Below are 20,216 nucleotides of genomic sequence, written 5' to 3'. Positions count from 1 at the left end.
ACCTTGACATTTCACTAGCAGCTGGAGTGAACTGCAAGGGCAATATGTTACTTAGTGTGGGTTATGGGAGAAGAATAAGCTGAAGACAAATTTAATCTTCTAACAATTTGCTTACGAAAGCAAATTGTTGGTGACCTCTGGGACAGGGAGAAGTATAAAGACAGAAAGGAAGAGACAGGGGTGGTGGGAGAGAGAGAGAGAAAGGAAGGGGGTGGGGGGGACAGGTAGCTCTTAGAGTCAGCATATTACAAGTGAAGAAGAAAGAGTGAGGATGTGTAAACTGTAAAATTCTCAAAAGAGTTGGAACAATGAGCAAGTACAGCAATGAAGCCTAGCTAGCTAGGTATTTCTTTTATTTCTACATCCATTTTGGTGCCTGGAAACTCCTTGAAATTGTTAAAGGTGTTCAATGTTCTTTCATTAAGTAATATTTGGTTATTTCCACTCTGGTTGTAAATTACCTTTTATCGGTAATCCTATACTTATCAGTTCATGAAGGCCCTTCTGCTATAAAATAATGTCAGCTATAGACAAACTTAGAGTTAAACACCATTTTTTTTGTTCTCTATAGATGACCAAAAGTATGATGCACAAGACTATGCTTGAAATAGAGAACCATTCTGATAGGTAATGACCTTTGATAGCTAATGACCTTCAGTGAACTGGCATTGTTTACATGAACAGAACAGGTAAATAAGGGAAGAAGCAAAAGTGAGAAGCTATCTAGGTTGTTGTTAAAAGCATGCACTATGTCACAGGCAAGAATTCCAAATGGAGGTTTCCTAGGCACTGCATATATTATCAAGGCGAGTAACATAATCTTCTGTGACTTTAATTTCCTCATATATTAAAGAACGGCTATAAAAGACTGACCTCATCAGGTTGTTGAGAAACATAAATGACATAATGAATACAGTCATAAAGCATGTGGTGCCTGACATATAGTAAGCACTTGATAAGTATTAGCTATTATTATATTTATTATCATTCTCACATCAAAGTTCCTTTTGGTGCGGGCATTTCCACCAAAGGATTTCTTTTATTTTTCAAGTGAAATTGTAACAATAAGAATAACAGACATTAAAATAATAGATCTCTGAGTTGATAAAATACAATTTGGTACATTTCTGAAATAGGTTTATTTTTAGGTAATTATTACTTATATTAAGTAATAATTATATGCACCAATAATACATTAACTTGTTTTCAGTTTTAGTCTGTAAAGTTTAATCAAATATTAATCCCTGATCATTGTCAGTGTTCTAAGTTCAGTTTCCTCAGTTTGGAGATTTTAATGTTTATATTTGTTCTCCTTGCTATTTTGACCTATACTTTTATAATGATTGTGTTTGTAGTCTCACAAAGTAAAATCTATTGCACAAAATTGAAACTACAGTCATATACTAAAGTGTAACAGCAATGTCTAAACCAGATTTTCTTATTTTTCTCCTGTTATAGAAATGATCTAGATCTTATATTTATTTTTTCTTGACCAGGAAGTAGATTTGTCACCTTGTTGAGTTGCCTTTCTTCTTGCTACATTGATAGAGGGGACAGAAGCACAATATAATGAATCACACTTAATTCTTTCCTCTGGCTGGCTTCAATGATGATTCAATTATTCTCAATAAAAAGTTACTGAAGATGTACTATATGTAAAATTCTCATAGGCTCATAGAAGCACAGTGTAACCATTATCTCAGCATTGTTTTTTCCTGTTTGGACCACTTTCCAGAGCTGATGTTTTTTCAGTAATAGGATTCAAATTTTCCCAACATTGCTGTATAGCTATGGAAATTTTTGTTAGTGACTCTTACCTTGTACAGAGGGAAAACAAACTTATTCAAATGGTGTTTCGATATCTTTGCATCTGTAAACTGAAATAATTCACATAGGTTGTAAGTTCCTTGATATAGTAATTATTTCATTCATTTATTATGCTTTTAAATACTATCTAATTCTGTACTGGGACATGTTATCTGTGAAATAACAAAATAAATTGGATAATAATATATCATTTACGATTCTTATTTAGGAAAAAAAGAGAGCCAATAAGAAAATACAAAGAATTGGTATGTCACATCAGACACAAAGAAATAAGAGATTTTGTAAGGTATCAAATTTTACTCCTGCTTTCAAAGATACAAGAAACCATGAGACAGAGAGGAAGGAAAAAGTATTGGATCCCCAGTACAGCTCTCAGGGGATTCCTGTGCTGCTTTGGGACGTAGCCTGGCTAAATTTGACTTAGCAAATGAGTTGTCTAAGGAGCATATGCATCATCACTTACACAAAATAAGTCACTTTCATCACGAAATATGTTCCTTCCTAGGAATGCTGTAACAATTCGCCACAGACTTGGTGGCTTAAAAGAGCCCAACTTTATTCTCTTTACAGTTCTGTACATGAGAAGTCCAGTGCGGGTCTCACGGGGTTAAAACCAAGGTTCTGGCAGGGGTGCATTCCTTTCAAGAGGCTCTAAGCAGTTTTGGGCTTGTGACCTCCTTCCTCCATGTTCAAATGCCTAAACAGAGTTGAGTCCTTCTCACATTGTATCGCTTTCCCTTTTGTGTCTCCCTCTTTCCTGTTTCTTTATGATTATCCTTCCTGTTATTCCATTGGGTAGACAGATAATCCAGGTTAATGTTTTTATTTTGGGGTCAGCTGATGAGGAATTTTAATGCTATCTAGAACCTTGACTCCCTGTAGTCATCTAAGATAATATTTTCAGAGGTTCCAGCAGGGGACTAATACATGGACATCTCCTTGGTGGGGCTGGGGATGGTTCTTTATTCTCTGTATGTCAACCACCTCCATTTTATGTTTTGATACTACCATGATGGAAAATGCATTAAATAAATCCACAGTATGAAGTTTGTTTCCCACAAACAGACCTAGACAGACCAAATGCATCCTGCTAACATCATTTCAAAGCAAATACCATTAGTATACTGCCAGGTAATTTGACCAGGTTGCATTTTTCTTTTTATTTCCTGGGATAATCTCTACAAAGAAAGAACAGATTGCAGGCCTTTTGCTAATCTTTATTTTCCAAAATGATGGAGAATGTATTTTATTATTTTATTTTATTTATTTTTATTTATTTTTATTTTACTTGTAAGTAGGTTTCATGCCCAATGGGGGGCTTGAACTCAATGACTCCGATATCAAGACTTGCACACTGTACTGACTCAGACAGCCTGGCACCCCCTACAATGTAATTTAAAGTCTTGGTTTATGTGAGTGCCTCTATATCAAACCAGATATACACTAACTTTTGTAGTATAGAATATGCTACAGCAATATATCAACCAATAGTTAAATAAAAAAATGAAATGTTATATATTATTAACATTCCTTCTCCATGTAGAAGAATAAGTCAACAAACTGCCCTTCTAAATAAATTATATCTGTCTATATATTGCCTGCCTATCTCTCTCTCTCTCTCTCTCTCTCTCTCTCTCTCTCTCTCTCTCTCCTTACCTACCTACCTACCTACCTAATTTGAGACACAGAGAATTTTTTACTCTTGGCCACATGCTTCTGAATCTGACCCTCACCTCAACAAGGAAGGAATTTAATGACTCTAAGCTCCACCCATTTTGAGAAGTGTGGAGCCATATTTCATCTAAAGTCATATACCTTAAGTGAATCTATTGCCACACAGTACATGTTGGAGAGCATCAGGATCCCTTAGATTATATTTGGCATGGCAACTGATTAAGAGAAATTTCTTATTTTTTGAAAGATACGATGGACTCTCATTCACTGAAGAATAATATGTTTTTGATACAAACAGCTACCAAATATAAATTTCCTCTCCCAAAATTACACCCAAGTATTCACTGTGCTTCTTCTCTCACTTAATTCAAGACTGTACAAATGTCACTTTCTGCAGAGAAAGGACAATCCAAGTAATAACCCATCATTATAGGTTCCTTCACTCAACTTTCTCTCTTACAGCCCTTCTCAGCATCTGAAACTATACCATTTATTTATTTACTTAGTAGAGCCTCCCTCCACTACTAGGATAAAAGCTTCATGAGGAAAAAACCTAAAAACTTCTCAGGACACAGATGTTTGATAAATATTTCCAGAATAAATGAATAGAATAACAGAAAAGATAAAAGTCACATTAAATCTGCAATTTCTTTTTTTTTTTTTTTTTAATTTTTTATTCCTACAGGAATAGTTTTAGAAGATCAGCTTTAAAGAAAAAATTCTCAGCCTGGAGCCAGATTTTGTGTCTCCCTCTCTCTCTGCCCCTCCTCTACTTGCACTCTTTCTCTGTCTCTCTCTCTCTCAAAAATAAACATTAAAAAAAATTTCTCTTAAGATTTAGTTGATATTTAGAGCAACATATTTTGCAAAGACAGTACTTACTGGTGTGGCAGACTGAATAATGGCCCTGCTAAGATACCTATGTCCTAGTCCCCAGAATCTGTGAATATGTTATCTAAGCTGGCAAAAAGAATTTTGAAGATATGATTGACTTGAGAATCTTGACATGAAGAGATTATTCTGGATTACCTAGGTGGATCCAATGTAATCACAAGGACTCAGATACAACAGGGCAGGAGGGTTGGAAGACAGTAAAAGTGATGAGGCAACAGGAGCAAAGAGAAAGAGAAGAAGATGAGAAGGTGCTCTGCTGTTGGACTCGAAGATGGAAGGAAGCGAATTCTCCCCAAAGGTGGGTGGTCTCCAGAAGTTGGCAAAGGCAAGGAAACCGATTCTCCCCTAGAACCTCCAGAAGTAATCAGTTCTCGGACATTTTCACTTTAGACTCATCTTGGAGTTCTAACCTCCAGACTGTAAAATAATAAACGTGTTGCTGTCAGCCACTAAGATTGTGGTCATTTGTTAGAGCAGTTACAGGAAAGCAATACAATTGATAAACTAGTGGTAAGTTATTGATTATAGGAGATATTTTCAAGGCGTTCTTCATAGGATTATTTTATTAAAGTTCTGGGTTTTTTAAAAAAGAAGTTTGAGAAAGTAATCTTCATGAAGTCTACATACAGTGTATTTTCTTTCTCGCAATTTTAGATTAAATGCTAGCTGGATATTGGCCAGAAATACAGTAAAAGCCTAAAGAATCCTGTTGCCTCTGATCAAGCTAGAAAAATATATAAATCTCTCTTGGTCCAAATTTTATGAGAGGCTCTCTAGTAGTTTTCTAGGGCTGCAGTAACAAAGTACCATAAACTGAGCTGCTTAGAACAACAGATATTTACTGTCTCACAAGTTTGGAGTCTAGAAGTGCAAAATTAAGGTGTCTCTGCAAGGCCATGCTCCCACTATAGGCTCTAGGGAAGAATCTGTTCCAGGCCTCTCTCCTAGCTCCTGATAGCCCCAGGCACACTTTGGCTTGTAGATGAATCACATCTCCTTGCACCTTCACATTTACTTTCTGTGTGTGTTTGTCTCTATGTCCACGTATAACCTTTTTATATAGACACAGGTTATATTGTATTAGGGCCCACCCTAATGATCTCATAGTAATGTGATTACCTCTTTAAGACTGATTTCAAATAAGATCATATTCTGAGATACTGGGGATTAGAACTCCAACATACCTTTCGGAGGGGGACACACTTCAACCTAAATTGTTCCAATTTGGATTCAGAAAAAGTAGGATCCAAGAATGCCACAATCTCAATACCATAAAAGACTAACTTACATTCAGTTTCAAAGAGATGTGACATCTCCATCCAACATGGCATATAAATAGAGAAATATTTATATATTTATATTTATATATGACCATCAAGGCATATATAGTATTTATTTCTAACACTCATTCTAATCCAGGACATGATTTATACAATTTTAAATGGAGAAACATTGCTTAATATTAAATTTAGTCTCTCAATTTATTTCTTGAAATTAGGAAAAGAGGAAAATTTGAGGCCAATTTTACTTAACTTCACTCAGTAAATAAGGTGTCATTCCATGTTTTAAATGCATAAACTCAAATCATATTTTAACAATCACAAAGGCGGTTATAGTCAGTCTGCATTGGTAAAAAAGCCAAGATGATCAGCAGGAAGCTGAACTCATTTATAACGATGAATAAACTCAAAACAATGATCATTTCTAAATTTCACATTCTGTTATCCAACATTTGAGAAGTAACAGTAATGACTGTCATATGCTTACTGTGACAGGCTTTTATGGGTGCCACCACCTATACTTGGAGACCATTAAAATTCCCATTTTAAATCAAGAAAACTGATGCAGAGGCGACTTAATAAACCTATTTGTATTCTGTAGATTCTAAGAGGTGGTGGGAGGATTTAAATTTATATGTGATGCCAGAGCTTATATTCTTAAACACTATAGCATATTGGCTTCAATAGCTATGAATGAAATTCTTACATAATTACACATCCTTTATAGGGGTTCTGTAAACCGGTGCGAGTAGAGTCACATGCTTTGGACACACACCCACATAAATGCCAGGAATCTCCAATGTCCTTCTGACCCACTTCCTTTTCTTTCTTTCTCATTTAATGAAAGAAAAATGGAACATGATGGCAGTAGATACCTGGAAGGATTGGCAAGGTCCCAAACTGAGGAAAACCCAAAAATATAAACTACTTGTTTCAATGCTAAAGGTTGAAAACTTAATTTACACTACACATAACCAGTAATTTTCATCTTACGACAGGCTTTTCATCTTACGATAAGGCTTGACCTTATCCACTCAAATCAGAGTAAACAATTAACCCATGGGCAGGCTATGTAACAATGTTATCCTTGAAAACCGTCTTCTTGGAAGTATGAGTATATTGTCTGAGGTGAACTGAACTAACCCTTCCCCTTGTAAATTGGGCAGTTAAATATCAGGTGATAATGTGAAGTAATTTATGAAACCCCTAAAAAGTGGAGTTGGTTCCTTGTTATATTATAGCTCCCGTTCTTAGAATTTGGCAAATTTGATTTTTTAAATATAAAAAAAAATCACAATTTGAAGCATTAAAAATTTAGGCTACAAAAATTAACATCTCTTTATTAAATAAATCATGATATAAAATTTTGATTAAATCATCAGATACTGAAATTCAAATTGATAAATACTAAATGAGCTATGAATTTCAAAGTTGTGAGTCTTTGGTTATAAAACTGACATATTTTGGTATGCGCATGTTGTATGTAAATGGGGTTATCATGCCATTATTACATATTTTTCTAATTAAAAATCTAGCAGTTGCCTTTTTACTCACTTTGTTGAGATTCCTGGGCATGAAACTACAATACTAAACTAGATCAACGCACCTTAGCAAGGTCCAGTTAACAACAGGTTAGAAAGGAATTGTGTTTTTGTTATTGACTTCATAACAAATGTAAATACTTTGCTGAAACATATTTAACAACAGCTGAGAATGTACCTGTATTATTTCTTAAAATAATGCAACCAAATAAAAGCATGTTAACTATCAAATTCTCTACTTTTATTTTAGTAAAAAATGTGTCAGACTTAAAAAAAAAGCTAATCCAATGTATTAAGATTATGTGCACAAAGGATTTAAATGATGCAAATTTTCCTCTAATTATGAAAGGAAATCATATTTTGACAGCTCTTGAAAAAATGAAATTATAAATAACACCAAAAAATCCAATATAAAAAAAAATTTTATATAGCCACAATATCTTACACTGTAAAATGAAAAGTTGACTACGCATAAATTTATTTTAATGAATTGGCTCTCAGTTAAATCTGACTTAGTAGGTCATAGCCCCCCTTCAGCAGGAGGCAGGCAGTTATGATAGGTCATCCTCCCAATTCTTAAGGGCAGTTAGGAGTCATGTGTTCAGAGGGAGTAATAAGATAGGAAAGGATAGGATACAATAGGCAGGGAAAGGATAGGACCTGAGGTCCCTAGGTGGGGAAAGACATATTTTGGACCAATGCTGGGAGTGTCTGACCACAGCAACCCCTCCCCCCGCACCCCCAGGCATAAGATTCCTCTTAAGAATGTAATAGACACCATCTACTCCCCCTCAGCTTTCCCTCAGGAATCTGACAAAAGACCTAACTAAAAATAAGCAGTAGACCATAAAACTTATGACCCACAGGAATGATACGGCCATAGACCACCACTCATACAATGGAAACGAGCCAATCAGGGAAGGACAACCAGCACACAGAGCTATCAAGCCAATGAGGGTAGGAACAAGGAGGAAGGGGAGGGAGGGGCCACCAGAACCTTATAAAACAAGGACCCTTGCCTATTGTCGCGGGCATTCACTTTTGAATGTCCCCTCTCTGTAAAGAAAGCTTTCATACTATTCTTTCTTTCTAATATTATACTCTAATAAACCTTTGCCTGCTGCTCAACCCCCCCCAAAAAAACCCCAAAAAACCAAAAACCAAAAAAAAAAAGACTTAGTAGGTACCAGCATTGACGATACTGACAAATCAACAGACATTATTTAAACTGTACTGAGTACTTTCTTAACATTGTTTAAATAATACCAAATAAAAATATACAAATAAAAAATGTAAAGAATTAAAAATAACTTAGGAATAAGCATATACATTGAAGATTACTTGCACAGTTGAACACCTGCTCAAAACTCTCATCAGTGAAGGAGCTAAATAAACATTTAATACATTATCAAATAAAAAACTATTTCTAGAGTGTATGGGAAGGTAACTATGTTTCCAAATAATTTAAAAGTTGAATGCAATCTTTTAAATTTTAGAGTAAAAGTGATTCTTGATGATTTAATTTACTGAAATTACAATCAGAGTTATGCTTGGGCCAGGTGTCAGTAAGCACAAACAGGCAATTTTATCCTTAGTATCTCCAGATTCCTCATCATCCTCCACCTTGATCTTTCCTCAGCTCCTCAGTGCCCAGGGACAAGACTCACCAGTACCCCTTGGTATGGCCATAGGGTAGTTTACAGCCAGTATCCACTCAAACTTGTCAATATCCATATCAAACTGTTAAAAATCATTAAATATTTTGTGTATCACTACTTTCAGTGTTCCTAGAGCCTTCTCTGATGCCCATTTATTGTTTTTTTTTTTTTACATTTATTTATTTTTAAGAGAGAGGGAGAGAGGGAGAGAGAGAGAGAGAGGGAGACACAGAGTCAGAAGCAGGCTCCAGGCTCCGAGCTGTCAGCACAGAGCCCGACATGGGGCTTGAACCCACGAACTGTGAGATCATGACCTGAGCCGAAGACGGATGCTTAACCAACTGAGCCACCCAGGTGCCCCTTCTCTGATGCCCATTTAAAAAGCTGTTCACAGAAAAATCACTGATATCTAAATAAAAGATAAAGTTTAATCTGTTTTGTCTCTCATGATATTTGAATTTTCATACAGACCATGGCTCAGTTAAGCCAAAGGAAGTCTCAATCTCTCTGCTTCAAGTTTCGGAAAAGGGACTCCCACTTGCTTTTGGCTGTCTCTGTTTCTCTGATTGCTGTTCACCTTTCTTGGAGAAGAACTTACTCCTCTAACTGGAGGGCTAGGATGAAGAGGCAGATATACTTATCTCAGCCTTTCCTCCTCTCTATTTTACAGATCTAAACTGTTTGGTTCACTGGTATTAGCCCCTCAATTTAGAAATTCACCTAGATTACAGGATGAGCTCAGTAAGGATTTGTTAAATAAAGAGCATATGCTATGTAAATTGCATGTCATCGCTCAAATATTCACATGCTCATTTGGTCTAAGATATAAACCCATATTCTACACAGACTTTGTTAGTATTCAAGTAAATAATGTTATACCCATTTCACTGTCTTTGATCCAACTCTAATAGGCTTAGAATTCAGACAGGGATAATGACTATTATTTGTAGGGTGTCCTAAAACCCATAAAATAGAATTGAAAGGAAAATATAATGATACACAGTTCAGATCACCATAATAGAATACTTTTTTTTTAATGAGGGCTATTTAAAAATAGGATATGTTGTCTTGAGTGTATCCAAGCTCAATGAAAAATTTTAACAGATAATATATACTTAATTGAGAGGATGCTGTAGAGATGATCCCAGGGCCAAATGCAGAACTGGTCTAGATGTATCCGTCAGTGTCTAGTTATGAAAGCAGGAACCACTCCTGACATTTCAAGGAGAGAAGGATTTAATGCCTACACAACTTTTGGAGGGGTAAAAGGAGCAAAACCAAGAAGGGGAAAATACTGAAGGAGAAACAGGGAGAAGGAATGTTACTTGGAAATCAGAAACTTCTTTCTATCCCTGGTCTGAACACCCTTCAGATGATGCAGAAGCATCGATGCAATGGTTGTTTTGACTGGTGCTGAGCAAAAATCCAGGAACATGGATTCCACTGATTTTTGCTGCAACTCCCACTAATATGCTTGTGACCTTTTCACCTAAAGTTGCTCCTGGAGCCCACAGTCACTTCCCCATGCTGCCAATGCTGCCACCAAGGACACCAGAGAAGAAGAAAATTAAAAAAAAAAAAAGAAAAAAAAATGCTTCTTTCTTCCTTCCTCTGCAATCTCTGGCCAGTGCTTCCAATTGGTCAAATCATACTGGAAACCCACTGGCAAGGGAGCATGGGAAGATTACTTTGCATACTTTCATCTTTCATACAAAGGAGAACAAAGAAAAGTTGGAGTGAAGCTGAAAGACAGTACACAAGTATATGGAACATGAGATAATGTATTTATTTGTTAACAAGGCTTTTAAAGATGTAACAGAAATGTGTTACAAGTTAAAAACTACTCACTATTAAACCTCCAAGAAAATCCTATATGACAAACAAGGAAATTTAGACGAGGTAAATTATAAGCAGTATCCATAGTATCAAAAAATACTATTAAACTACAGCTTTCAGAGTATGTATAATATATGTGTTTATAATTATACAAGGATAGAACTAAACTAGAGAATTAAGAAGCTAACCTTCCCAACTACATCTATGACCATAATTTACAATAAAGAAAGATTGATGTGGGAAACTCTGAAAAGCCTTCAGAAGGAGATCAAACTCAACATGCCCTTGTAGGTTAGTTAGAATTTGGTTATTTTAGATTAATATGATAACATCAGCAAAAGCAACCAAAGTGAGGTAACATGTATACGAGGAAAATGGAAAGAGCAAAGTGAGAAAAACCAGTCTCACCAAAGGGTTTAAATGTAAGAGTGGGGTCAGATTATGAAGGACCTAAACTTATACTCAAAGTTGTGGAAAATTACAGGGCAGTGAGGAAACATGATGAACGTAAGTTTCTCTGAAATTTACTTTGTTAGATTTTACTTGACGGTCGGCCAAGTGAGAAAGGCCGAAATTCTATTCTCCACACCCATCTATAAGTGATGCTCAGTGTAAAATATATTGGGAAGTTTGGGAAGTCTTCTAAATGTTGCTTGGGGTATCAAAGTTGTATTTGCAGCAACATTCAATGCTCTTAACTTTTTCTGACTTCTTTCCCCTCCGTACATATTCTTCTCTTCCAATTCGATCACAGTAGGTAACAGATAAATAGCTGTATAATATTAATATCAGCAGAAGTTAACATAGACAACTCTTGGAGTCAATACAGCATCATGGTTAAGGGAACTGATGCTGAAGACCAAACTGCATAAATTCAAAACAAACTCTAGATTTGTGTGACCCTGGATATGTTATTCAAACTTCTCTTTGCTTCCTCTGTACAAGGTAGTGATGTAGAATTTACATCGCTAGACTGTTGTCAGGATTAAATGCAATGACAATATGTGAAATACTTAAAACAGGGTCTGACACACACAACATTGTATGTGTTAACTTTATTTTCTCCACTATCCTCAGCATATGGTTCCTAACTAACTCATAAGTACCCCATTTTGACAGGTACCATTATCTCTTATTCATTTTATTTTGGACCACTGAAATTGTAGTCTTTTTAATATATTTATTCATATTGGATACCCCATGATTTCTAGCTATTGTTGCTATTCCTGCTCTTGAAGCTACCTAGAATTAGTGCACCTCAAAGGAAATCTAGCTTTTCCTAGATCAAGAGAGAAACAGCTTGCTCCCTCCAAACTTCTCTGTTTTGCACATCATTAATGTCACGGTTCCTTTGATTATTTCTCATATGTTTCTTAGGCCCTCATGAAACTTACCAATAACATTACAAAGATTATCTGCCTTTGGATCTATTTCCATTAGCCAATATCATTCTTAAACATTCAGGTAACATTTGCATTTTCATCTCCAAAGAAGTTCTGGGGAATTCTCAAATGGCCAATGGGGCATACATAATTGGAGAGAGGAGCCTTCCACCACCCATCAGACATCTGCTTAAGTAATATGCCTCTCTATGAAACTCTGACCCTATGAAACTCTGACCTCTCTGTGAAATTTGTCACCATCAAATTACTTCTTTAGAGGCAATTCTCAAAATTATCTTTCTTGGACTGATAAACTGAATGGAGATGATCTCAGAAGAAAGGGAGAAAGAGATAATATCAGCCCTCCCCAGTTTCATCCACTGTCTCAATTTGTGTTTTGTAAATTTTAAGCTACAGACTTTAAAAATGTATCCTCCTCTGAAATAATCATTCATAAAGGTTAAGGACTGCAGAGTAGCCACACATTAAAAAAATTACCATATGTATTAATTTAGCAAAATTTTTTGACTGGGTCAAATATTTTTAATGTTCTTTACAGAGTTCCTCTCAGAATGCTAACCTATTATTTACTAAAATTTTGTTAAAATCTGAAATCTGTTAACTCTTTTTCTAGACTCTCATATTTGACATTAACATTTTTGTTTTTTTATCAACTATAAGTCAACATTCCCCAAGTCTGAAGTTATATTTGTTCTAAAGTAAGTATTATAAAATATACAATTATAAAGTTTCTGAAAGACAAAATTTTTCCCTTAGTTCGATTATGCATGTCACTGTATTTTATAAACATATATGTTACCTCAAGAGAAAAATATTCTGTTAATAGTAAAATCAAAATTCTCTCTGAAAAAATCACTAGCTAATTGTGTATTATTCTGTGAGAGGACAACGGCAGGTGCAGTCAATCCTGGATGAGAGGTGTTCACTTATTTATGGTCCTTGGGAAGCTCATCTTTTCAGGCATCGAGATAAGCTGTCATGTGCACTACAAACCAACATTCAGGTTTAGATTAAACCGGAAGGGTTCACATAACAATTCATCCCCTCGACAAACCCCTTCTGCTGATTAAACAATGGGACTTTATGGCCCATTTCTTGAATAATATATTTGACCTGGTTTTGTGTATACCTGTCTTAAGTTGCTGATCCTCGGAGAATGAGAGCTGACTAGTCTTGTCAAAGTTTCAGAGTTACACATTTTCCTGATTGGGTTTGTTGATTTATCACTAACAGAGATGCAACTTTCTTACTTTGGCCACTTAACCATATTTTGAAAACTGCTTCAACCTGGAAGCAGACTGTATGAGTTTGAAAAAAGTACTTGAAGTCCATTTAACCACAAAAATATTAATTTCACAGAAACGAAACAAGTGCAGACTCTTTAAAATAAAATTATGGAAAGTACAGCTGCAACAACGCTTTGAAGTTATAGAAAACAAAACAGTGTCTCTTTAAAAAGAGTTTTAATATGTGGCCATCCTTTAGATCTAACATGAATTCATCCTTGTTCCTCCTGCATGTACTCCTGAATTTCTTCCACATAAATAGCGCAATGTAACATCACGTCATCACCTGGAATGCTAGAAATAAGCAAGTGAAGGGTCCAGCAGACGTAATCACTGGAGAAAGCAGCTTGGTCAGGGCAGCACAGGAGGAAATAGATTCTAGGTTCTTGCTTTGGACGTGTATTTGTCTAGGAACCCAAACTATGTGCCCTATTGAGACTCTATTCTATCAGCACCAAAGGAGGTACATTATAGAGAAAATGTAGAAACTTACTACTATAAAGTGCCAGAATTTACTGCTTCTGAAGAGTCATTTCATAACGGAAGGGATGAACCCATAGTTCTCCCATTTTTTTTCATTTCAAAGGCCAAGTTCCAAAAAAAGTTGAGACACTAAACCATCACGTCCAAGTCACTTTTCAAACTTGTCTTAGGGTGTTCAAAGTATATTTTGAGCTCTTGTGTTTGTTTGTTTGTTTGTTTGTTTGTTTAATTCTAATCAATATCCAGAGGGAATCATTTGTTGGGTGGGAAAAAATGAAACAGAAGGCACCTCAGTGGGGCATGGGGAGAGGAAGAGGAAGGACAAAAGAAACAGATTCATTCAGCAGACAGCTACCAAAGCCCACAATCTGTCTTTTCAAGCCACACTGATCCTAACAATTTCAAAACAAATATAGTTGGCTTGAAGACAGAGCAGATAACCTGGAGAATGTTTGTGGTGTTCAATAAAGAGACGGGTGCTTTTTATAAAGCCACAGGCACAGAGAATACTGAAGTCATTTCAGAAAAAAAAATCCAAGTGCTGGAATTCTACACATTGAAGTTGGCATGAAGGGCTATCATACGGTCCAAAATTTGTTTCATGTAGGGATGAGAAAGGAAGATTTTTAGCCCTCCTTTTCCAAAAACAACAGAAATGATTGTCCAACATAAATATCTCTGCCAGAAAGCTGACAAATGTTGTCTTTGCTTCATTTTTTGCAAATTTGGAATAGAATAAGAATTTGGCCTCAAATTACCAACCTCTTTGTCTTGGTGCTATAATGAATTTTTCAGTAGAAGAAGCAATTGCAAAACAACAGAAACCCTCAAAGTTAAAACAAATATTACAAATACCGATTGCAATCAGAGAAAGAAAAGAGGTAAACCAATCAACATTATAATTTATCATTCACACAAAACCAATCTAAAGATAGGAAAGATAAGATATAAGCCTTCAACATTAGATATGCTGTAGGCAAGAGATTGTGAAATCTTCATATAAAATATTCAATCTTTCAAACTGGTCCCCTTCTCCTTTATTCACTACTTCACACACAACATACTCTCCTTTTATATTTGAGGAAAATTATTGAGTTTAAAATGCCTAGTTCTCCTGGGAGTAGCCAGTTAACTTAGCCCTGGTCATCTGTATTTGGCTAGGTCTATGTTACAGGTGTCAAATGACGTGACCAAGATGCTTCTAATTTTCGAATTCTCGAAGCCTTTAAGAATAGGAACATTGTTTCTATAACAAATACTATCATCACAGTCTCTGTCCAAGTTATTTCTGACACATGGAAGAACCCCACTCTATAATCAAGATCAATGTTTGTCATGTAAGCTTCCCTGATTGACCCAACTGTTTCTCCTATTCACAAGTATATTCATAACCAAACTAATTTTAGATGATTTCATACATTTCTGTTCCTTATCTTTTACTTTATTTCATTTACACTAGTATGTATTAATGAAGGGGAAACAGCTTGATTTTCCTACTTGGCTGTTCCATTTCGGTGCCTCCTTTTCCATATCCGCATAATGTTAGCCCATGGGGAATTCTCAAGTTTTGCCCTATTTGCGCTCTTGGCAAAGTTTATAGCAGAAGACTGAGCCCTAAGGGCACCCAATCGATTCTTATGTTAATGATACACCTGCTACGTCTGCTGCTCATTTGACAGTTTCTTTTAGAACAAAGTTGGTTTTGACCATTCCAAAGATGTTTGGGGAAAAGGAAATCATATGGAGGGGGCGCTTTAGTTTCAGTTTTCAGCATGATGACTTAGTAACTCGTGTCCCTTGTCCCTGTCATTACCAAAAGCTCATATTTTTACTGTTTGCTGTACTGATGATTCTTCAATTTATTGCTGTTTTGTTTTACTGTTGCAGTTTTAATTCATCAATTTGTTCAACAAATATTTTGGGAGTACCTATTATGTGGCAGACGCTACAATGGTCATTAGGGATATGTTTATTAGCAAAACAGTCCTAATCCTGGCACTTTTCGTCTAGGAGGGGAAACAGGGATTAATTAGATAATCATATATACTGTTACATGGTTACAAGTTGTAGCGCGTAATAATAAAGGGAAAGTCAAGTGTTGAGGGAGTAGCAAGACCAGACTTAACTGAGAGGACAGAGGAAACTTTTCCCTGGAAGAATATTTGAGCTGTTCTCCGAGAATGAATGGACTGAGGGAGGTACATGCCAGGAAGTGGGGATGTTGCAGAGAAACAGAGAATTCCAGGTAGAAAAAAAATGCACATTAGGAAGTCCCTGAGTTAGAAAAGAAAAAAAATAACTTTAGGATCATGAAGGAATGAGAGAACACAGTGAATGGAGCAAAGGGGAAATCGGTATGACTTGAGGCTGGGGGCACTGCTGGGGCAGAGCCACACGCCACATTAGAGGTAATCTTACAAGACTGTGGTCTTGGGGCGCCTGGGTGGCTCAGTCGGTTAAGCATCAGGCTTTGGTTCAGGTCATGATCTCACAGTCCGTGAGTTTGAGCCCCACATCGGGCTCTGTGCTGACAGGTCAGAGCCTGGAGCCTGCTTCGGATTCTGTGTCTCCCTCTCTCTCTGCCCCTCCCCTGCTCACGTTCTGTCTCTGTCTCAAAAATAAATAAAACATTAAAAAAATTAAAAAAAAAAAGACTGTGGTCTTTCTTCTCAGAGCAGTGAGATCATGAGAGGCAAATTTCTCTGACCTGACGCATATCTTCAAAATGTAACTTTGGCTTCAATGAAAAGAAAAGCGTGGAAAGGAGTAAAAGCAAAGCTGGGGAAATTATTTTCAGTAATATTCCTTTGTCCAAGTCAGAAATGACAGACAGTAGTTTGAACTGCAATGGTATATAACTTATAGGAAAAGTAAGTGCCCTGGAGAAACATTCAGAATGAAATCAGGACCAGATTATATATGAGGACGTTAGAGAGAATATCCTGAAATGGCTGATACAGTTGTGGGAAGAATGGTCCCAGGTTTGGCGGCTAATGATGCAGCCACAGGTGGGTGCCCACCAGCCTGTATGTGACCCTCGATCTTCGCTTCAGAGAAAGGAATGCAATTCTTACTCCTCTGTTTGGGGTCGCAAGGACAGTAAATGTACCCTCTACTTCCTTCTTTGTACTGAACTCATTCGTCCCATTTGTTTTCATGAACCAGGTATTTTATTAAGTGTTTGGACATTTCTCTGTGTCCAAATCAGGAAGGACAGCAAAGGAGTCTGTGATTACAGTACAACAGAGTAAGCACCTTGAGGGGCTAATACAAGCACGGAGAGGGAGACAATGACTCCGTCTGGAAGGCCCAGTGGGGAGAGGCTGGCATCCTGGCTGAGCTTGCAGCATGATCAACAGGTATTTTCCAGGAGACAGGTGGAAAACAGGTCACAAGAAAAAAAAAGTGCAGACAAGTCAAGTACTGGAAGTGAGCTGAGAGCCTTCTGGAGCAGGGCATCTCATGGGCTCAGATGTAAAAATCTGGGGCACAAAAAGGCTGAAGAACCATGATTTGTTTCTCTTGAATTAGTTGGGAAAAAAAGTTGCCCACCTAGTGCAAATTGAACCGCTCACATCACGCACTTGAAAAGTTAAATGCTGCCTTGTACTGAGTATTACATATTTGTAGCAAATCATTTCTCCAAGCAGACTATAAGCACATTTAGGGGATAATCATGATGTATAATAAATTTCTCTGACAGAGTCTAGACTGACTTTAAGTTCATCGTAAGTGGTCCATAACGATTATTAATTCGCAGACAGAGAAAAGTTTCTTGGGAAAAACTACCTCAGGTCATTCAAACCAAATGTATGACTTTCAACTTCTTTTTCAGACTAACTGTAAACTTTGTATGTATGATTCCTCAGTCTGATTAGTACTGATAATTGAAATTCTTTCAATTTTCAAATGGAACATGAGATAGAAAATTTTAACTGGATAACTGGGCAAATTATAGCTGTTAGCTGTACTTTCTTTGAGGAAGCAAACTACATTTCACAGTAAACATGAATATTTATATGTGTTATATTTCAATGGGGGGGGGGGAAGTGCCTACTGGTAAACTCACTGAAGGGAATTTCAATTCAGATAAAGCTTCGTATTAGTTTTCTCTGTTTTCTTCAGCTTCTACTCTGCTCTGTTCAAGAAGACAAACATATGCTTATGTTGTTACAATCTGAGAACATGCCTAACTTTGAAGATCTAGTATAGGTATTTTGGACTGTATGGGACGCTTCGAGAAGTAACTGAGTAGTCAGATGTCAAAACCTGAACTGAGTCCCACTGTTCAGATTCCCAACTGGCTGCAACAACCTCGGTAGCTGGAGTGTATTCTCACTGTTTGCACTTGCCAAACTAGCCATGAGTATGAGAGGCATGAGGTCACTCCAACTTGAAGAACCAGAGAGGTGGACCCAAGAATTCAAATCTGCGTCTTTAGACACCGATCTACCCTTCCATGAAGTATTTCTTGGCTGCACTGCTGACTTAGCTCTGACTTTCAGTTCCTGCTAAGACATTATGTAATCTATACATTTTTGCTTCCTGTTTGCATCTGGGAATCATCTTTAATCAGCTTGCGTCCCAACAGGAGAGAATTAACTTGGCTGCTGCCTTACTGTTTTGCAACTCAAATTGTTTTAAGTTTCTTGTAATATTTTTATTCCTCCATCTCAAAAGCATCGCTTACCAGACAGCAACAGCGATTTTAAAAATTGCACTACCTATATGTGTGAAGGGCAAAAAGATACTGTAAAAGAAAGTAAATGCTGTTCTGAAATTTTGTAGTATGCGATGTATTTATTTATATTCCTTTTCCATAAATGTAAACTAACTTCCCAATTTAAAAAGCATTGGATTTTCAATGTTTGAAGTAGTCCTAAAGAAACATTTCCCTTAAAGTTGATGAGGAAACAGTGATCCGACAAAAAAATAGCACTAACCAAAGGAAGCTCCAGGGCCCAGATCATACTGGAAAGCCAAACGCATGGCTCCCTTACACACCAATCATAATGTTCTGCAATTTACATCTGATGTGTGGTAGAGACTCCATTAAGCATGTTCAACTTTTGTACCTTGAATGACACAAAGGTCTTATATTTGATGCTTCTATTTATGTTGAATTAACTAGCAGATGACTCTACCGTGCTTTTTGATTTACTTAAATCGTACATTTATGGTCTTTATTTATAAGAAATGATACCACTGGCAATTCATGTTACTTATTTTTGAGGAAGCTGGTACACGATTAACCAATAATTCTATTATTGGTTAGTGAAAAATACTGTAAGTGATTCACGATATATCCCCTTCTAGAACTAGAAACTGTTGCATATTCAAAACCAACTGTTCTGGAAGAAAGAATGTTTGTCTGCCACAGGCTATTTGCATGTATTCCGCTGAGTTTTTTTTGTTTTTTTGTTTTGCAGGGGGGGAGAGTATTTTGCCATGACTTGTAATAAAATTATAAGCCAAAATAACCGAAATTGTGAAGCTTAGGGCAGTTTCTGATGCAATATATTCAATTACTTAAAAAAATATTTTATGGTCAAATCTACATTCAACTAAACAGGGCAGGGAAGTAGGTTTCCTCACACGAGTAACATACAACATGACATAAATATGATCAAATCACTGCTGGGTAACAGAAGTTAATTACAAAATTAAACTAATTTTTACTTCAAATTTGTAAGAGAAAGACAAAACCTCAAAAATGACTTTTTCAGAATTCCTTAATGATCAAATTGTGATCAATGTTTAATATGCCCATCTGTAAGCTTCTGGAGTTCACAGAAATAAGTTATTATTTCTCTTAGGCAATATTTCCTCCTAAGAGGAAACTCTTAGGCAATATTTCCGTCATCTTCCCTTTTAAGAGGAATACTAAGAACTCAAAAAGGAACCAGAAGAAAGTATCAATGTAGATGAAAGATTATGAAATATATTAAATTCCTAAATTACTGAGGAGAGCCTGAGTGGCTCAGTTGGTTAAGTGTCTGACTCTTAGTTTCAGCTCAGGTCATGAACTCATGGTTCATGAGTTCCAACTTTGGACTTGAAATGGGCTGTATAGATTTTGGAATGCCCAGCTTCCCAAATCACTTGAGCCAACTGCTTATAATAAATATCTGCCTAGATAGATGGATAGATAGGGAAGATAGAGAGATACAGATAAAGATACAAATAGAGATGTAGTAAGTGATCTCTCTGGAGAACCTTGACTAATACACTTTTGAAAATCATGTTCTCGCCACCCCTCACCCCTCCTCATGGCCCTGGTAATACTTTATGCCTTTCTCGTCTTGTCAGTAACCTGAACTATTCTTCACAAGAA

At 36.5% G+C, this 20,216-nt stretch overlaps 1 long non-coding RNA gene across 7 annotated transcripts in view; it reads right to left on the bottom strand.

Annotated features, from left to right (window-relative positions):
• LOC111560024 overlaps positions 1-20,216 on the bottom strand; it is a 319,103-nt gene that overhangs the window by 129,586 nt on the left and 169,301 nt on the right. For all 7 annotated transcript variants that reach the window (XR_006596337.1, XR_006596340.1, XR_006596338.1 and 4 more), the window contains exon 4: positions 1,818-1,877. This is a non-coding gene — a long non-coding RNA (uncharacterized LOC111560024). The remainder of the gene's footprint in view (positions 1-1,817; positions 1,878-20,216) is intronic.

Source organism: Felis catus, chromosome B1 (assembly GCF_018350175.1).
Source record: "Felis catus isolate Fca126 chromosome B1, F.catus_Fca126_mat1.0, whole genome shotgun sequence".
NCBI classification, from domain to species: domain Eukaryota; kingdom Metazoa; phylum Chordata; class Mammalia; order Carnivora; family Felidae; genus Felis; species Felis catus.
Note: the sequence above shows the minus strand (reverse complement) of the source record. Positions and strands in the feature narration are given on the sequence as shown.